Below are 20,520 nucleotides of genomic sequence, written 5' to 3'. Positions count from 1 at the left end.
GGGCGTGCACCGACGTGCCGCTTCTCTGGACCTGCTGAGGCCGCGTCCCACATACAGCAACTAAAAGGACGTGCAGCTATGACATACAACTATCTACTGGGGCTTTGGGGGAAAAAATAGATAAATAAATAAAAAAGAATGGGCCTACTTGTCTTCTTCCTCTTCTCAGAAGAATAGCTTTCAGTTTTTCACCACTGAGTATGATGTTGACTGTGGGTTTGTCATATATGGACATTATTATGTTGAGGTATTTTCCTTCTATACCCATCTAATTGAGAGTTTTTATCATAAATGGATGCTGTATCTTGTCAAATGCTTTCTCTGCATCTATTGAGACGATCATGTGATTTTTTTTTTTTTGTGAGGAAGATCAGCCCTGAGCTAACATCCATGCTAATCCTCCTCTTTTTGCTGAGGAAGACCGGCTCTGAGCTAACATCTATTGCCAATCCTCCTCCTTTTTTTCCCCAAAGCCCCAGTAGGTAGTTGTATGTCATAGCTGCACATCCTTCTAGTTGCTGTATGTGGGACGTGGCCTCAGCATGGCCGGACAAGCGGTGCGTCGGTGTGCGCCCAGGATCCAAAACCCGGCCGCCAGTAGCAGAGTGCGTGCACTTAACCACTAAGCCACAGGGCTGGCCTGATCATGTGATTTTTATTCATCATTTTGTTAATGTGGTGTATCACATGATTGATTTGGGGATGTTGATCCATCTCTGCATCCCTGGAATAAATCCCACTTGATTCTGGTATATGATCCTTTTAAATGTGTTGCTGTCTTTGGTTTGCTAATATTTTGTTGACGATTTTTGTGTCTATGTTCATCAGCGATATTGGCCTGTAATTTTCCTTTTTTGTGTTGTCCTTGTCTGGTTTGGGTATCAGGGTAATGTTGGCCTTGTAAAATGAGTTAGGAAGCGTCCAGTCCTCTTCAATTTTTTGGAAGAGTTTGCAAAAGATAGGTATTAAATCTTGTCTGGATGTTTGGTAGAATTCACCAGAGAAGCCATCTGGTCCTGGACTTTTGTTTTTTGGGAGGTTTCTGATTACCATATCAGTCTCTTTACTTGTGATTGGTCTATTCAGATTCTCTATTTCTTCTTGATTCAGTTTTGGGAGGTTATGAGAGTCTAAGATTTTATCCATTTCTTCTAAGTTATCCAATTTGTTGGTGTGTAGCTTTTCATAGTATTCTCTTACAATCCTTTGTATTTCTCTGGTGTCCGTTGTAATTTCTCTTCTTTCGTTTCTGATTTTATTTGAGTCTTCTCTCTTTTTTTCTTAGTGAGTCTGGCTAAGGGTTTGTCAATTTTGTTTATCTTCTCAAAGAACTAGCTCTTACTTTCATTAATCCTTTCTATTGTTTTTTTAGTCTCTATTTCATTTATTTCTGCTCTGATTTTTATTATTTCCTTCCTTCTACCAACTTTGGGCTTTGTTTGTTCTTCTTTTTCTAGTTCTTTTAGGTATAGTGTTACATTGTTTATTTGAGATTTTTCTTGTTTCTTGATAATGTTCCATGTGCACTTAGGAAGAATGTGTATTCTGCTGGTTTTGGATGGAATGTTCTATATATATCTATTAAGTCCCTCTAGTCTGTGTTTCATTAAGGCTACTCTTTCCTTGTTGACTTTCTCTCTGGATGATCTACTCATTGACTTAAGTTGGGTGATAAGGTCCCTTACTATTATTGTGTCGCTGTCAATTTCTCCTTTTAGAGAAAGGAGAAAATTTAAATTTCTCTGTTTAATTGCTTTATATACTTTGGTGCTCCTGTGTTAGATGCATATATATTAATAAGTGTTATGTCTTCTTTGTGGAATTTTATCATTATATAATGCCCATCTTTGCCTCTTGTTATCTTTTTTGTCTTGAAGTCTGTTCTATCTGATATAAGTATTCCTACACTGCTTTCTTTTGCTTGGAGTATCATCTTCCATCCTTTCACTCTGAGCCTATGTTTGTCTTTAGAGCTGAGATGTATCTCCTGGAGGCAGCATATTGTTGGGTCTTGTTTTTTGATCCATCCAGCCACTCTGTGTCTTTTTATTGGTGAATTCAAAGCATTTACATTTAGAGTAATTATTGATATGTGAGGGCTTAATAATGATTTTTTATCTTTTGTTTTCTGGTTGTTCTGTATTTCCTTTTATTTTTTTTTTACTTTGTATTTCTGTCTGCCATATCAGTTTGGTGGTTTTTTGTAATGTTTTTCTCAGATTTCTTTTTATTTATGTTTTGTGACTCTGCTCTGATTTTTTGTTTTATGGTTACCATAAGGTTTGTATAAAAGATCTCATAGATGAGATAGTCCTTTTTCTGATAGCCTCTTATTTGCATTAGCCTATGCAGATTCCATCCTTTTCCTCTTCCCTTTTTATGTTTTTCTTGTCACAAACTATTCTTTTTTGTGTTGTGAGTTTGTGATCAAATTGAAGTAGTTATAGTTGATTTTGATGCTTTTCTTTCCCTTTATCCTTTCTAATTGTTTACTAACGTATTCTGATATAGAGCTGCAGTTTTCTGACTATGTCTATTTATCTCCTCACTCAGAGCTTTGTAAACCTTTGCCTTTTTGTTTCAGGTATGAGGGCTCCTTTCAACATTTCTTGAAAGGAAAGTCTAGTGGCAATGAACTCCCTAAGCTTTTCTTTGTCTAGGAAACCTTTTATTTCTCCCTCATATCTGAAGGATAATTTTGCTGGATAAATATTCTTGGCTGATAGTTTTGGTCTTTCAGTATTTTGAATATATCATTCCATTGTCTCCTAGCCTGTAGGGTTTCTGCTGAGAAATCTGCTGAAAGCCTGATAGGGGTTCCTTTGTAGGTTATTATCTTCTCTCTTGCTGCCCTTAATATGTTTTCTTTGTAGTTGACTTTTGACAGTTTTAACATTATGTGCCTTGGAGAAGGTCCTCTTGCATTGAGGTAATTAGGAGTTCTATTAGCTTCATGTACTTGTATGTCCAGTTCCTTCCCCAGGTTTTGGAAGTTCTCAGCTACTGTTTCTTTGAATAAGCTCTCTGCTCCTTTCTCCCTCTCTTCTTCTTCTGGGATACCTATAATCCTTATATTACTTTTCCTAATTGAGTTGGATATTTCTTGAAGAATTTCTTCATTTTTAAAAAATCTTAGTTCTCTCCTCCACCTGAATCATTTCTAGGTTTCTATCTTTGAGCTCACTAATTCTCTCCTCCATATAGTCTGCTCTATTTTTAATGCTTTCTACATTATTTTTAATCTCATTAACTGTGTCTATCTCCAGAATTTTTTTTTTTTAGAGTTTCCATCGCTTTGGTGTAGTACTCCTTCTGTTCATTAATTTTATTCCTGAGCACACTGAACTGTCTTTCTGAGTTTTCTTGTAACTCACTGCTTCTTTATGACAGCTATTTTGAATTCACTGTCAGTTAGATTGTAATCTTCTGTGACTTCAAGTTTGGTTTTTGGAGAGTTGTCATTCTCTTTCTGTTCTGCCATGTTACTGTAGTTCTTCGTGGTGTTTGATGAATTGATCCTCTGCTGGTGCGTTTATGGTAGTAACCACCTTTCTTATTTTGGTAGACTTTGGTTACTTTGCTTCTGAGCTGCTTCTGGTTGTATTTGAGAACCTGAACTTTCTGCCCTCCTCTGCCTCTGCTAGAGGCATCATCAGGGCCCTCCTTGCGTCACTTGTGCCTCTGAGGTTGCTGGTACCTTGATGCTTACAATGTTGCCGCAGTCTCAGGTGTCGCTACTGGGGTCAGCAGGCTGTGAGCACTTCTGCTTCTTCCAGGGCCGCCTGGGTCTCATGTTCCTCCAGTGGTTCTCCATGAGCTCGGATGCTGCTGCCCTGTGCGCCATCTGTGCTGCTCCTCCCAGGTTGTCTGAGGGTGCTGGGTTCACAGGTGTCACTGTTGCTGCTGGGGGCCTGGGGACCTGGGGACTTTTATGCAGCCCCTACTGCTGCTAAAGCCAGTGTTGGAGGTGCCACCACTGGGGATTGGATCACTGTTGTGCTGTGGTTCCTCAAGCCTCTGGTCACAGTTTCCTGCTGCCACTGCTGCGGGGAGCAGGGGCTAAGCAAGAAGAGGTTGTTGCGGCTGCTCACTGTGCAGCCTCTTTTCTCTGGTGCTAGTCAGTGTGCTTTAAAAACTCAGGTCAGGGTGCCCTGCCCCAGCCAGGAAAATCCTAGTTTTGTATACTATCCCCACTGTTGGAAAGGCCTGGCCACTGCCAGGAATGGCGAGGGGCACTCGTGCTGGATCCACTGCGAGATGGGCAGGGAGCAAACTATACCTATTTTTTCTGCTCCCACCATGTGCTCTTGCAGTTGCACGAGCTGTGGCACACACTTCTTCTGCTTCCCTTGCAATCGCATGAAGTGCAGCGCCTACTGTTTCTGTTCCTGTGGTGACTGCTTGGAGGTGTGCAGGCCAACACGAAGATCCACGCCCTGGATCGCTGCTGCCAGGTGAGGGAGTGGGGGCTGCTCCCCTAGTTCCACTGCTTCCCAAAGGGTCCAGTCCACCCACCTTCAGACATACAGATGCATGGATCTCTTCTGCGTCCTGTTGTGCTGTGTAGGGAATCCTCTGTTGGTCAATGGATGTCTGATTGTTTGTAACTTTGACGGGGAAAACAAAGGGAATGGCTCACTCCACCTTGATACTGATGTCACTCCTAATTTTTTAAATGGGGAAAAAATTTGAACAGATGGCTCACCAAACAAAATATATGGACAGTAAATAAGCTCCTGAAAAGATACTCAACATCATTAGCCATTAGGAAAATGCAAATTGAAACTACAGTAAGATACATACATATTAGAATGCCCATGATTAAAAAAAAGTCTGACAATACAAAGTGCTGGTGAAGATGGGAAGCAACTGGAACTCTTGTATGTTGCTGGTGGGTATACAAAATGGTATAAGCACTCTGGATAACAGTTCAGCAGTATCTTATAAACTTAAGTATATACTTACCTTACTACCTAGCAGTCACACTTAGCTATTTACCTTATATAAATGAATCTTATGTTCACACAAAAACCAAATACAAATGTTTATATAGAGAGCAGCTCTATTCATAATTGTCAAAATCTAGAAAGCATTCAAATATTCTTAAATAGGAGAATGGATAAACTAAACTATGGTATACCTATATAATGGAATACTACACAAGCAATGAAAAGGAACAAACTATTGACATATGCAACAACACAAAAGAATTACAAATGCCGAGTGAAAGAAGCCAGGCTCCAATGGTTACATAGTGTATGATTCCATCTACAAGACTTTTTGGAAAAGATAAAACTGTAGAGACCAAGAATAGATCAGTGATTGTTGGGAGTTAGGAATGGGGGAGGGTTTGGCCATAAAACAAAGTGGGATCCATGAGGGATTGTTTAGGGTGATGGAACTGTTTTGTATCCTGATTGTGGTGGTGGTTACACAAATCTACACCTGCTAAAACTTATAGAACTGTATACCAAAAAGCCATTTTAACTATATGTTATTATTTATCAAGAACATACAAATTAAAACCACAATGAAATACCACTTCACACCCGCTAGAATGGATAAAATTAATGCTTGGTAATGCACCTAGTTTTGCTGCCTTCATGAAAAAGAAAACTTCACATCGACATCACTCATTGTCTTTTTACACAGATATGCCCAGACAATATTTGCAAAACCAAATGTTGACCAGAGTATGGAGCAACCAGAACTCTCATACATTGCTTGGAAATCAGTGTGGCAGTTTCTCATCAAGTTAAACATACACCTACTTTATGACTCAGTAATTTTACCTCTAGGTATTTACAAGAGAAATGAAAACATGCACACAAAAAGACTTATACACGCATGTTCACAGCAGTTTATTCATAATCACATCAAAGATATAATGTTATGCAAAGGAAGCCAGGCACAGAAGAGTATGTACTTTATGATTCCATTTATATGAAGTTGAAGAACAGTCAAAACGAATCTACGGTGATATCGGAAGAGTGGTTGGCTCTAGGAAAGAGGAATTGACTGAAAAGGAATTTCTGGGATGCTGGAAATGTTTTATATCTCGATTTGGTGGTTACACAGGTACATACATTGTCAAAACTCACGGAACTGTTCACATTCAACATCTGTGATTTCACTGGATGTAAAATTTACCACAAAAAATTATCATACATTATATATATCATACATATATACATACATATATACATGTATATATATATATATCATACATATATACATATATATATATACAGTGAGAAAGGTATTCCTTAGCTTAAATAAGAAAACTAAATTGTGAGATGGTCTTTGACATGCATGTGTTGTTGAACATTCAATTTTTAATTTTTGTTTTGATGGTCACAAGTGTTGAAAGTCCCCATTCATAAATTCATAAAGATCTATTGTTGCAAATGGAATTAAATCTTCTAGAGTTTTTTTTTTAATCAAGGCAAGAATAATCCTTTCTCAAGGAACACCAGAATTCTCCAAATATGTTTGAGTTAAACCACAATTGTATTTTTTTGTTCTAAGATCAATGAATTCATCTTCAGTTAGGTCAACATCTTAACATCTTCGATTCAGTTTATATAAGAAAGAAATGGATTGCATATCTGTAGTTCAACTTGGAAGCCATCAAGATAGAAATAACTTCTGAAAGACTTCTGAAGTGTTCCGGAAATTTGCAGATTTTTCTTTTCAAAGAAATTGACAGAATTTTGTATTACAGTTCCATCTTGGAAAAGCATATCTTCCAGTTTCTTCCTTATTGATCACTTTAAGCAAGAATGTTTTAGGGCCGGCCCTGTGGCTTGGTGGTTAAGTGCGCGCGCTGCGATGCTGGCGGCCCGGGTTCGGATCCCGGGTGCGCATCGAGGCACCACTTCTCCGTTCATCCTGAGGCCGAGTCCCACATACAGCAACTGGAAGGATGTGCAGCTACGACACACAACTATCCACTGGGGCTTTGGGGGGAAAAAATAAAATAAATAAAATCTTTAAAAAAAAAAAAAAAAAAGAATGTTTTAAACTTTTTAAGAAGCAACTATAACGTTGACTTCATAACATTGAATTGAAAGGTTTAACTCATTCACATGGTTAAAAGTATATGCCAAGCAAACCAATACATGGATAAAATTCCTTTTCTTATAATGTCCCAAGAGTGGATTTTCTTTTCTTTCTTTCTTTTTTAAATTTCAGTTAAAGAAAAACTTCTGCCCTTAGTTTGAAAATGCCCTTGAAGGCATATCCTCATGAAAGCCAGTGAACTTGTGTGTGGTGGAGAAGGAATTCATATTTTTCAATCATATATTTACAAAAAATTTTATAATGTGTTTGACTCAAAGGTTTGTCTCATAAAGTTGACGACATTCATGGCTGTTAACAAAATTTCTTGTTTAGGATTGTTAGAAGAATTTTTATTGTCTGGGCATATCTATGTAAAAAGACAATGAGTGATGTTGATGTGAAGTTTTCTTTTTCATGAAGGCAGCAAAACTAGGTTCATTACCAAGCATCTGAGGGGCTCCATCTGTGCAGAATATGAAGGTTTTCTTTCCAAATTTTTATTAGGCAAAAATATTTTTGCAATTTCCAAAATGTTCAGTCTTTGTAGTTTCCAAAAGGACTCACAAAATAAGAATTTTTCCTTAATGGCATCAGCATACGTACAGGAAACAAAAAGAGGGATCGGGTACATTGAGAGATATCTGTGGAGAGACACATCTTATTTAGATGCCCTTTCGGGCTGGACAGATGTGAGATACTCTTTCAATTTTGCTGACATTATACTTGAATTCACATTAATTTTTACACTCACAGCCCCCCCCCGCCTTTTGTGTTCCATCACATTCATTAATGCAAGTGAAACAATATAATACATAGTTTTCATCATTTGTCCTTTTCTTTGACATTTCATTTTAAATTGAGTTTGTAAAAAATATATATATTGTAAATATATATACAAAATAAAGCTAAAACAAAACATTTGATTCAATTTATTATTTTTTTTATTTTGAAATAATTTCAGAATTATAGAAAAGTTTCAAGAATAATACAAAGAATGCCAATATACCCTGGACTAGATTCCCCCATAGTTAACGTATTTCCACATTTACTTTATCATTTCCTCTCTGTATATACACATATACATATCTTTATATATATATAGTTTTCTCTATTATCATTTTATACACACACACACAAATTCATCTATGTAAATACTTGTTTTTATGAACCATTTGAAAGTAAATTGCAGGCATGACACCTCTTTATCCCTAAATACTAAAGTGTTTGCTTCATAAGAACAAGGATAGTCTCTCACTTAACCACAGTATAATGATCAAAATCAGGAAGTTAACATTGATTTGATACTTTAATCTACAGACCTTATCTATATTTCACCAATTGTCCTACAATGTCCTTTATAGTAAATAATTACATTTTTGGATGAATAAAGAAAATGTGGTATATATATACAATGGAATAAGAAAATCCTGTCATTTGCAACAACACAGATGAACCTGGAGGGCATTATGCTAAGTGAAATAAGCTAGCCAGAGAAAAACAAATACTGCATGGCACCACTTATATATTGAATATGGAAAAAAAAAGTTGAACTCATAGAAACAGAGAGTAGAAAAGTGAGAGGTTAGTAAAAGGGTATAAACTTCAGCTATAAGATGAATAAGGTCTGAGGATCTAACATATCACATGGTGACTACAGTTGATAACACTGTATTGTATAAGTGACATTTGCTAAAAGAGTAGACCTTAAATGTTCTCATAAAAAAAAAAACAACAGGTAAATATATGAGGTGGTGGATGTGTTAATTAGCTTGATGCGGGGGGAATCCATTCACAACGTATACATATATCAAATCATCATGTTGTACACTTTAAATATCTTACAATTTTATTTGTCAATTATACCTCAATGAAGATGGAAAAAAATTTTTTCTGTTCCAGGGACCAATCGAGGATCATACATGAAATTATGTAATACGTCTTTAGTCCTCTTTCATCTGGAACAATTCCTAAGTCTGTTGTTCATAACCTTGATATTTAAAAAAAGTTATTTTGTGGAATGTCCCTCAATTGGAATTTATCTACTGTTTCCTCATGATTAAATTGGAGTTATGTACTTTTGGCAAGGATACCACAGAAATGGGGGAGGGGAGCATGATGTTAATTTTTATCATTACTAGTGATGGTAACTTTGATCACCTATTTAAGGGGGTGTCTGTCAAATTTCTCCACTGTAAAGTTACTATTTTCCCTTTGCAATTAAGTATTTTGAAACTATATAGATGTTCCGTTACTCATCAAACTTCTACCAATTAGTTTTAGCTCTGATGACGACTCATGCTTGAATCAGTTTTTACTGTGATATCTACTAAATGGTGGCTTTCTAACTTCATCATTCCTTCTAACTTTAATGGTTGGCATTCTATTGTAAGTAAGAACATTTCCTTTTCCCTAACGTATGTATGTATGTATGTTGTTATAATAGCATTAGGTGATTATACATTACTATTGTTATTTATTTTAATGCTCCAAGTGACAGTTTTGAAACTCAATTTTTGTATGGTTTTTAAGTAAATTGTTTTCACGAACCTACAGAGAAATAAGTAATTTGTATGTTAAGTAAAATGATATTCAAGAAATATGTATAATAAGTCATAAAACAAGGCAAGTGTATATTTTATCTGGTTTTATCACCTTTAATGACTTTTAATCCTCAGATAGACATACAGATTACAGCTGCAGTAGTTCAAGAATTGTATCCTTCCAAGAACCTGGCTATTGTTGCACATGTTTATGAATGACTTTCTGTGCCTTCCTAGAAATAATGACTTGGTTTTTATATCATTTACAGTTTTCCACAAAGTTTTTATCATACATATTATTTCACATAGCAATACAATGTTATAATAATTGCTTTATATAATCTTATGATTATTAAGATAGTTAAGAAATAAGAAAAAATGTTTATATAGCCTTTCATATTAACCCACATATTTACTATTTCTGGTGCTCCTCATTTCTCCCTGCAGATTTGAGTCATTTTCTAGCGTCTTTTCTTTTCAGTCTAAACGACTTCCTTTAGTATATCTTATAAGGCAGCTCTGCTAGCAACAAATTTTCTGTCTTTATCTAGGAATGTCTTTATTTTACTTTCATTTTTGATGGGTTGTGTTGCTAGATATAGAATTTTTCATTCAGCACATTGAATATGCATTCCACTGTCTTCTGGCCTCTATTGTTTTGGATAAGAAGTAGCCAACAGTTGTGTTAATGCTCCCTGTATATGAAGAGTCATTTTTCTCTGTCTTTCACATTTTCTCTTTGTCTTTCAACAGACTATGATGTGTCTAGGTGTGGATTTCCTTGTATTAATCTTACCTGAGGTTTGTTGCATTCTTGTTTATATGGATTCACATTTTCAACAGATTTGGGAAGTTTTTGACCATTATTTCTTACAAAAAAAAAAAAAATCTGTTCTTTTCCCTCTCTCCTCTCCTTTGAATACAGCCAATAGACATATGTTGGTATGCTTGATGTTGTCCCACAGGTCTCTGAGCACTGTTTATTTTTCTTCAGTCTTCAGATTGGGTAATTTCTATTTATTTATATTCAAGTTCACTGATTCTTCTGCCCTCTAGAATCTGCTGCTAAGCCCCTCTAATGAATTTTTCATTTAGTTTTTTACTTTTTAGTGGTAAAACATATGTAACATATAATTTAACATTTTAACCATTTCTAAATGTACAGTTCAGTGGCATTAAGTACATTCACATTATTGTGCAACCATGACCACTATTCATCTCCAGAACTTTTTCATCTTCCCAAACTGAAACTCTGTTACCTATTAAACAATAACTCCCCAATCTCCCATCAGTCCCTGGAAACCACCATTCTACTTTCTATCTATATGAATTTGCCTATTCTAGGTCACTCATATAAGTGGAATCATGTAATATTTGTCCTTCTGTGACTGGTTCTCTTTGCTTAGCACATCTTCAAGGTTCATCCATGTTGTAGCATGTGTCACAATTTCCTTCCTTTTCAAGATTGAATAATATTTTCTTTTTTTGTGTGTGTGAGGAAGATCAGCCCTGAGCTAACATCCGATGCCAATCCTCCTCTTTTTGCTGAGGAAGATTGGCCCTGGGCTAACAGCTGTGCCCATCTTCCTCTACTTTATATGGGACGCCACCACAGTATGGCTTGGCAAGCGGTGTGTCGGTGCGCACCGGGATCCAAACCCGCGAACCTCGGGCTGCCAAAGAGGAGCACACGCACTTAACCACTGCACCACCAGGCCTGCCCCTGAATAATATTCCATTATATGAATATACCATGTTTTGTTTACCCATTAATCCATCAATGGACACTTAGGTTGCTTCCACCTTTTGGTTATCATGAATAGGCTTCTTTGAAAATGTGTATACAAGTATTTGTTCATGTCCCTGCGTTCAATTCTTTCAGGTATATACCCAGAAATGGAATTAATGGATCATATGGTAATTCTATGTTTAATATTTTTAGGAACTGCCATACTGTTTTCCACAGCAGCTGCACATTTTACATCCCTACCAGCAATGCACAAGGGTTCCAATTTCTCCACATCCTCACTAACACTTCTTATTTCCTGGGGGATTTTTTTGTTTTTTGTTTTTCCCCATAATAGCCATTTTAATGGGTATAAAGTGATATTGCAATCTCATTGTGGGTTTTATTTGCATTTCCCTAATGATTAGTGATGCTGGGCATTTAAAAAATTTTTTTTCCCCCCAAAGTCCCAGTAGATAGCTGTACGTCATAGTTGCACATCCTTCTAGTTGCTGTATGTGGGACGCGGCCTCAGCATGGCCGGAGAAGCGGTGCGTCGGTGCGCGCCCGGGATCTGAACCCGGGCCGCCAGTAGCAGAGCGCATGCACTTAACCGCTAAGCCACAGGGCCGGCCCAATGCTGGGCATTTTTTACTGTGCTTATTAGCGAGCCATTTGTATATCTTCTTTGGAGAAATGTCTATTTAAGTCTTTTGCCCATTTTTGAATTGGGTTGTTTGGTTTTTTGTTGTTGAGTTGTAGGAGTTCTTTATACATTCTGGATAGTAATCTTTTATCAGATATATGATTTGCAAATATTTTCTCCCATTCCATAGGTTGCTTTTTCACTCTATTGATAGTGTCCTTTGATGCAATAAAGTTTTTAATTTTGATGAAGTTCAATTTATCTATTTTTCCCTTTTGTTGCCTGTTTGGTGTCATATCCAAGAAATCACTGCCAAATCTAATGTCATGAAGATTCTCCCCTATGTTTTTTTCTAAAAGATTTATAGTTTTAGCTCTTACATTTAGGTCTTGAATCCATTTTGAGTCAATTTTTGTAGACGGTATAAAGTAAGGGTCCAACTTCATTCTTTTGCATGTAGATATCCGGATTTTCCAACATCACTTGTTGAAAAGACTGTCCCTTCCCCATTGAATGATCTTTGCATCCTTGTCGAAAATCATTTGACCATATATGCAAGGGTTTATTTCTGGGCTCTTTATTCTGTTCCATTGGTCTATATGTCTGTCTTTATGCTAGTACCACACTGTTTTGACAATTTTATGCTAGTACCACACTGTTTTGATTATTGTCAATTTAAAGTAAGTTTTGAAACCAGGATGTGTGAGACCTTCAATTTGTTTTTCTTTTTCAAGATTGTTTTGATATGGGGTCCTTTGAGATTCCATACAAGTTTTAGGATAGATTTTTCTATTTTTGCAAAGAAGAATGTTGGTGGGATTTGGATAGGGATTGCATTGAATGTATAGACTACTTTGAGTAGTTACTGTCTTCTTCAACTCAAGAATATACTTTGGTTCTTTTTTTGTGTGTGTGTGAGGAGGATCAGCCTTGAGCTAACATCCATGCCAAACCTCCTCTTTTTTTGCTGAGGAAGACTGGCCCTGGGCTAACATCTGTGCCCGTCTTCCTCCACTTTATATGGGACGCCGCCACAGCATGGCCTGACAAGCGGTGCGTTGGTGCGCACCTGGGATCCAAACCCCGGGACGCCAGGAGCAGAGCATGTGCACTTAACTGCTACGCTACAGGGCTGGCCCAGTGGTTCTTTTTTGTTTGTTTGTTTTTTTACTATTTCTATCTCTTTATTGAGAATCTCTATTTGTTGATTCATTGTTGTCATACTTTCTTTTAATTCTTTAAACTTAATTTCCTTTATTTCTTTGAACGTAATTATAATAGCCTCTTCAAAGTCTTTGTCTGCTAACTTCAATATCTGTGGTCACTCAGTCTATTTATATTGACTGCTTTTTTCCTCTTAAATATGGGTCACACATTCCCATTTCTTTGTGTGTCTTGTAACTTTTTTGTTGTTGAAAATTGGACATTTTAGGTATCTTGTAGCAACTCTGAATTCTGAATGCAGGTTATTGTTGTTGTTATTTTTTGTTTGTTTATTGTCTCTCTCCTTAGTAACTTGTCTGGGCTAAACCCATGAAATCTGTCTCTCCTGCAGTATGTGGCTGCTGATGTCTCTTCTGTTTGGTTATTTTTGTGTGTGTGTGAGGAAGATCGGCCCTGAGCTAACATCTGCCAAGCCTCCTCTTTTTGCTGAGGAAGACTGGCCCTGGGCTAACATCCATGCCCATCTTCCTCCACTTTACATGGGACACCACCACAGCATGGCCTGACAAGCGGTGCGTCAGTGCACGCCCGGGATCCGAACTGGCGAACCCCAGGCCGCCGCAGCGGAGTGCATACACTTAACCACTTGCACCACCGGGCCGGCCCGTTTGGTTATTTTTGATTGTTATTTTTATTTCTGGCCTCCTGAGGGTTGCCTCATTTCTGTGTGGCTTAGTGGTCAGCCACTGATGAGACAGAAGCTGTGCTCAACCACCTCAAATCAGTAAGTCTTCTGTCCTCTACTGGTAAATCTATGTATGGGTAGGGGAGTGCATTCAAAGTTTAGGCCATTTTCAAATCTTATCCAGCTTTTACCTTCTGTTGGGCCCTTTTTTTTTTTTTTTTTTTTTTGTGAGGAGATCAGCCCTGTGCTAACATCCGCCAATCCTCCTCTTTTTTTTTTTTTTTGCTGAGGAAGACGGCCCTGGGCTAACATCCATGCCCATCTTCCTCCACTTTTTATATGGGACGCCGCCACAGCATGGCTTGCCAAGCAGTGCGTCGGTGCGCGCCCAGGATCCGAACCAGCGAACCCCGGGCCGCCGCAGCGGAGCGCGCGCACCCAACCGCTTGCGGCACCAGGCCGTTCTGTTGGGCCCTTTTATATCTCCTCTGGACATACACTTAACCTCCAAGTTGATAAGGCGTGTAGAGCTGATTTGGGCCCTCTCTGGTCTCCTCTGTGCATGCATGCAGCCTAAGCCTGGAATATGCTTGCCCCAACCAAGACTACAACCTCAAGCTAGTAGAGCCATTGGCCATCCTCACTTGCCTGCCTCTGAGATTGTCACTTTTACCAGCAACACTGCTGGGTCTGTCCATTGTCCACTACTCCAAATTGAGTGAGCCCCCACTGACCACAGCAGAGAAGTTGCTGATCCTGACAGCCCCCAAATTTAGAACCTCTGTGTCAAATAAGCAGAGGAAGAGTGTGAGGAACAGCCCTAGGCCAGAACACCAGATTCCCAGTACTCTTACCTGAAGTTCAGCAGTTTTTCAAGCATTAACGCTTCTCAGATTGTTTTATGACTTTGCTTGGTTTCTAGAGCACTGAAATGGTTGTTTTTATCAATTTTTCTTTTTGTCAACTATTGCTTTTGTCACTAGTTTCTTTTGGGGGAAGGATATGCTGATCCCTTCACTCAGCCATACTTGGAAGTCTTGCCTCCATTTTTCTTATTTTAAAAGCTCAGTATTTTTCAAGGAAAAATAATATACAAATGCCACCCATATAACCACTGTGTGTCTTTGCCTTTACTTCAAAACACAGACAATGTTTTCAAAGGGAAAAGTAAAAGAAAGAACCTCTGCTACTCACGGAATTTGTAACTCCATACGAGACCTGTATCGTGTGTTAGCAATAATAAATTATCTTAAATAATATCCTGTGACATTCACCTCACCCATTAGACATGTTTGAAACTGCCTAGTTCACACTTCTAGACTACACACTTGTTCATGTTACACAAGGTCAAGCTGCCTTATGGAGAGTTAACACTCATTTGAACTGTCTGGTTTGCAAAACTTGAACCAACAATGGAAACAACTCACCTCCTTTGTTTGTTTGTTTGATCAACAATTTTTTTTTTTTGCTGAGGAAGATTCACCCTGAGCTAACATCCATGCCAATCTTCCTCTATTTTGTATGTGGACTGCTGTCATAGCATGGCTGACAAATGGTGTAGTTCCACACCCCAGATCTAAACCTGCAAACCTGGGCCACCAAAGTGGAGTGCGCCAAACTTAACCACTATGCCACGGGGCCAGCCCTCGATCAACAATTTTTTATAGAAATTCCTGAAAAGCAACAAAGTTAAATCTGAGTTATCAATGTGAGAAAAAATTGATCACTAGGTGCAGAGTTGCCCAATGGCTGGCCAGCTACATCTCACAAATCTAAGTAAATGAAGACTGTAATCATGTATTATCTAGTAGTAGATCTAATACTATAATTCTGAAGTAATGAGTACAAATAATATTTTGAAATATCTACAGCAACTATAACTTGATATGAAAATAGCTATGGATTCTATTGGTGACTAAGTCACAGATACTACTAATATAATAATTGCTTCCTACCGTATGGCTGCATAACAAATTGCCCCAAAATTTAGCAGCTTAAAACAACATTTATTATCTCACACTGTTTCTGAGAATCAGGAATCTGGGAGCAGCGTAGCTCAGTGGTACTCGCTCAGGGTGTCTCATGAGGCTGAAGTCAAGCTGTTGGCCAGGACTACAGCCATCTAAAGGCTGGACTAGGCTGGAAGATCAACTTCCACGCTCACTCACGTGGCTGCTGGCAGAAGCCTCACTTCCTTGATGAATGCTGTTTCATTCTGGGTGGCAATTTGTCCAGCAGAAAAACTATAATGCTAGCCTCCTTTGCAGCTGGGTGTCACTATATTCTATGTTCTGACCAATGATGTGTAGGTAGAAGCTGCCGGGCGAAACTTCTGGGAAGTCTTAAAACTTCCCAGATAGTTGCTGTCTTGGACTATCAGGCAACCACTAAGGATGGTGAAGGAGAAAGACAGAAAGAGCCTGAGTCCTTAATAACAATAGAGCCTCCCTTCAGCTTCTTTCATGTGGGGGAAAAATGGCTTATTTAGGGCCTTGAATTAGCCAAACCTAATTTTAATATGCATACATTACCTCATTTCACCCTCATAAAAACCCTGGAGGAGAGATTTTATTATTCTTTTTATGGAAAGGAAATCAGAAGATAGATTAGTTGACTTGCCCAAGCTCATATGGATAGTAAAGATAGAGCTGGAATTCAAACCCAGGTGTGTCTGTGTCCTCAGCCAGTGCTCATGACCGTTAGACCACATGGTTGTTTTGCAACATGGGCAATATAAGTTCTCTGGCAATAGCAATAATGATAATAATAGCAATAGATAACACTTGAGCTCTTGCTAGGTATCAGGCTATGCTACAGGCTACATACTTTTAATTGCACTTAATCTTCACAACAACCTCCATGAGGTAGGCATTATTATCCTCATTTTGCAGATGAGGAAACTGAGGCTTGGAAAATTTAAGTCATTTGCCCATGACTCAAGCAGAGACATAGGTGGCCAAGACATGATCTCACGTATACTTTAGAAAGCCACCTTGGGATAAGGTGTGGAAAATGGATTAGAGGATTTATATGCTCTTCTAAACTGAAGAAATCAGTTGAACAAGGCAGTTCATTGTTTTTCATCAACATAAGGTCCCCTCTTCTCCCTAGGAGCCCCTACTCCTACTGCCTCAACTCCCATTTATGCAAAAGGTGACCGGGTGGGAAATTTAACTGGTGTTCAAAAGGAGAACAAGCCCTTGGCATGCTGTTACCAATGGCAGCATTCTGCTCAAATCTGCCCTGCACCTGTTAACAAGACTGCATCTCTGAGCAAGGGACAGTGATTCCAGGATTCTCCTAACTTTCTTAGGTTCTTCCTAGGTTAGGACCACACTAATGCAACATAGACATTCCTTCTCTTAATTTCTATATCAAATAGTTAATCATAGGATTCCTTAGAGCCCTCGGGGAATGAGTTGTTGAGACAAACATACCTAGTGCACCTCTAAGTTTTTAGGTTATCCTTAGATATGAAGTGAGGAGATTCTATCCTGAGTCAGGCTGTAAAAAGCAAACTGGCAGTTGGAGAGAGCTGCCCCTCCCAGGCACTCTTGCAGCTGTGGTGACTGACTGGATGGTCGTTCACAGAGGAGAAAAAACAGTGAGAGAAAAGGGCTGTCGATAACGAGGGGATTTAAGTCTTCCCATAAAAGCAGCAGCTTCCAATCAGAGAAACAGATGATGAGTATCCAGCTATCCAACCCATAAAGGGCAAAGTCCCCCACCTTGGCACAGTCTGATGGCTGGGATGAAGCATGCCTAGAGGCAGAGGGAGCCCTTTCCAGGTTAACGTAATTACATGGATATGGGACACCTGCCACTCACTGCAAGGCACTTCACAGAACTAGCTGGCTGCATTCATCTGCTTAATAAAGCTGGAATCTGAAACAAACACTCTTTACCCAGTTTCTCAGAGCCCTGTTGTAGAGAACATGCCTTTAATTAGAGCCACACTGCACAGTGGTGGGGCTCAGCTATACTGTGGTTTGGTGCTACAAGGCAGAAAAGTTACCATGTATTTTTCTAGGCAAGCAAAACGTAGATGATGTTTAGTATCAGACATCTCTCCAGAGAAAGAACATACTGTAGCTCAGAGAAATAATGCAAAAGTTTGGGTTAATTTTTGGTTTCTTTTAAAAATAGAACATCCAGGTTTTCGTTTGTGAGCAGTGCAATAAGTAGAATAACTGTTTAGGCCTCACAATAACACATCAGGGTATTTTAGAGATGAAGAAACTGAGGCTCAGAGAGGTTGAATAACTTGCCCAAGGTCACAGTTATAAATGGCAGTGTTGGGATTCAAACTCAGCTAGTCGGACTTTTTAAATGTTTTCTTGAGCCAGCCCTGTGGCTTAGCAGTTAAGTGTGCGCGCTCCGCTACTGGTGGCCTGGGTTTGGATCCCGGGAGCGCACCGCTTCTCCGGCCATGCTGAGGCCGCGTCCCACATACGGCAATTGGAAGGATGTGCAACTATGACATACAACTATCTACTGGGGCTTTGGGGGAAAAAAGGAGGAGGATTGGCAACAGATGTTAGCTCAGAGCCGGTCTTCCTCAGCAAAAAGAGGAGGATTAGCATGGATGTTAGCTCAGGGCTGATCTTCCTCACAAAAAAAATAAATATTTTCTTTTTATTTTTTTAAGTCTGTATTTAAGAGCTCACTTTCTTAATCTGTGTGGTACACTTGAGAGGGATGTAGTGTTCTAAGGGAGAGGCTGCAAGTCACTCTGTGTCCAGCAGCTGAAGGAGAAGACGATCAGTTGGTGAACTCAGTCTCTGCAGATGGCCTTCAGGCTCTTCAAGTCGAGATGTTTCTTCTTTGAGAATCTTTCCTCTAATGATATATGTATAATGGTGTTCACTGCAGCCTTGTTTTACGGGTAAAAACTGAGATGCACTGGTTCCCAACATGGTGGCTACCTGGGTATCCTGTGGCTCATGTCAGTCACTACGAGACCTTGGAGGGTTGCTACCACCATCACGGGCGGCAAGGAAACACAAGTGTGACGACCTCAAAGTGGGACAACATATTTGTAAATATATAAACAATGCTACGCAAGAACCAGTCAACTGTATAAACTACACAGCTCACGTTCTATGTTCTCTAGCACCCATCAAAACTCATAAGGATTTCAGTGGCAATGCAACATTCTGTTGGAAATGAAGTTGATTTTCTCAAGCCCATATCTTGTCAAAATATCTATTCATACAAAGTAGTGGTTGCACTGTCTTGTTCTCGGATGGCTGGGAGCAGATCAATTTTACCTTGGATACTCTGCCTTGGGCTTGATGAAGTTTTGCACTGGGGAGTTTTGTGGAATTGGGAGCCTAACTGATTTCATTCTTATTTCAATGCAGACTGTTGGACCTTCAGATGGAAGTAGTTATGTTATAGATTATTATGGAACCATACTTATAAGACTATTACTAATGAAATATTTAGAAAAATAGTTATATCCATAAATATTTTTTAAAAGAAACAGATCTGAGCCCCCTTGAATTTAATAGAGAACTCCCAGTATGTGGATTTCCAGATTTCCCTTCTTCACATATCACTTTATGGGTTCCATATAACTTTTTGTTCTTGTTGCTTTTTGTTGTTTTAGTTAAAAGTATATATTCTGAGATTTTTAATAGAACTTTCTTTGAGAGCCGTATGAAAAAAAGAAAGAGTAAAAGGTTTGAAGCAACATAGATCAAAAACTGACTGGAAAAACAAACTATGGTGCAGACACACAATAGAGTGAATAGGCAGCTGTAACAAAGAAAGAGAAAGTTCCTTATGTTCTGATATGGAACTGTCACCAAGACGCATCTGAAAAAAGGTACAGAATAGTGTACAGTTTGTTATCATTTGTGCAAAAGAAGGGAAAAGACTACACAAGTGTATTTGCTTGTGGAGACAGAGATTTCTGGAGGGACACACACAGAACTGGTACTCGTCACCTCTGTGCAGGGAAGTGGTCACTAGGGAAAAAAGGTGACAGGCTTTCCACTTTATGTCCCTTTTGTACCTTCTGATTTCACACCATGTGACCATATCACCTATTCAAAAAGGTACACCTGTACTCTTCTAAAAGTGAATTATGATATGTGAACTTAAAAAAACCGACAGAATAGATAAAAGTTTTTATATGCCCATACAATCATATAAACAAAACACATGTATGGGGGAAACAAAGGATTATTACATCAAGATTGTAATAATCTTTTCCTTATTTTCTCTATTTCTCCAGAATTTTATTACATGGCTATATTAGATTTTTTTGAAGTATTTTTTGTCTATGTTTAACTTATTTCTTCCTTGGCTACACTAGTATTTCAATCAGTAATCATGTTGAGAAAGATGGAAAGGAAGACTAGGGATTTCAGAATTCCAACAGTCACAGGACAGTCAACAAAAGAAAAAACCTACTATCCCTAAAAAGTTGGTGAGCCAATAGTTTCCAAACCTTTATGAAAACACATGGGGTATGAATAAAGAACTACAAAGAATGGTTCTCCGGGTAAGCAGTAAAAAGAAAAAGGAAAATACTTTTCCATCTGGAAGCAAATCATTGAATGACATAATGCACAAATAGTTTCATAATCCTACTAGAGAGCTCCTTGTTTCAAATGACTACTTTTCAACTTCCTATATTTTCCTTCATTCTCATCACTGGTAACCAAGGATACCACAGGTTTTCCTAAGC

The 20,520-nt window shown here is 38.5% G+C and overlaps 1 pseudogene; it reads left to right on the top strand.

Annotated features, from left to right (window-relative positions):
- The first annotated feature begins 3,710 nt into the window (after positions 1 to 3,710).
- Positions 3,711 to 19,279, top strand: LOC101405324 (TM2 domain-containing protein 1 pseudogene; annotated as a pseudogene).
- Positions 19,280 to 20,520: the final 1,241 nt, after the last annotated feature.

The sequence above is a fragment of the Ceratotherium simum genome, chromosome 13 (genome assembly GCF_057802395.1).
Source record: "Ceratotherium simum simum isolate JZ-2026a chromosome 13, ASM5780239v1, whole genome shotgun sequence".
In the NCBI taxonomy this organism is placed as follows: domain Eukaryota; kingdom Metazoa; phylum Chordata; class Mammalia; order Perissodactyla; family Rhinocerotidae; genus Ceratotherium; species Ceratotherium simum.
Note: the sequence above shows the minus strand (reverse complement) of the source record. Positions and strands in the feature narration are given on the sequence as shown.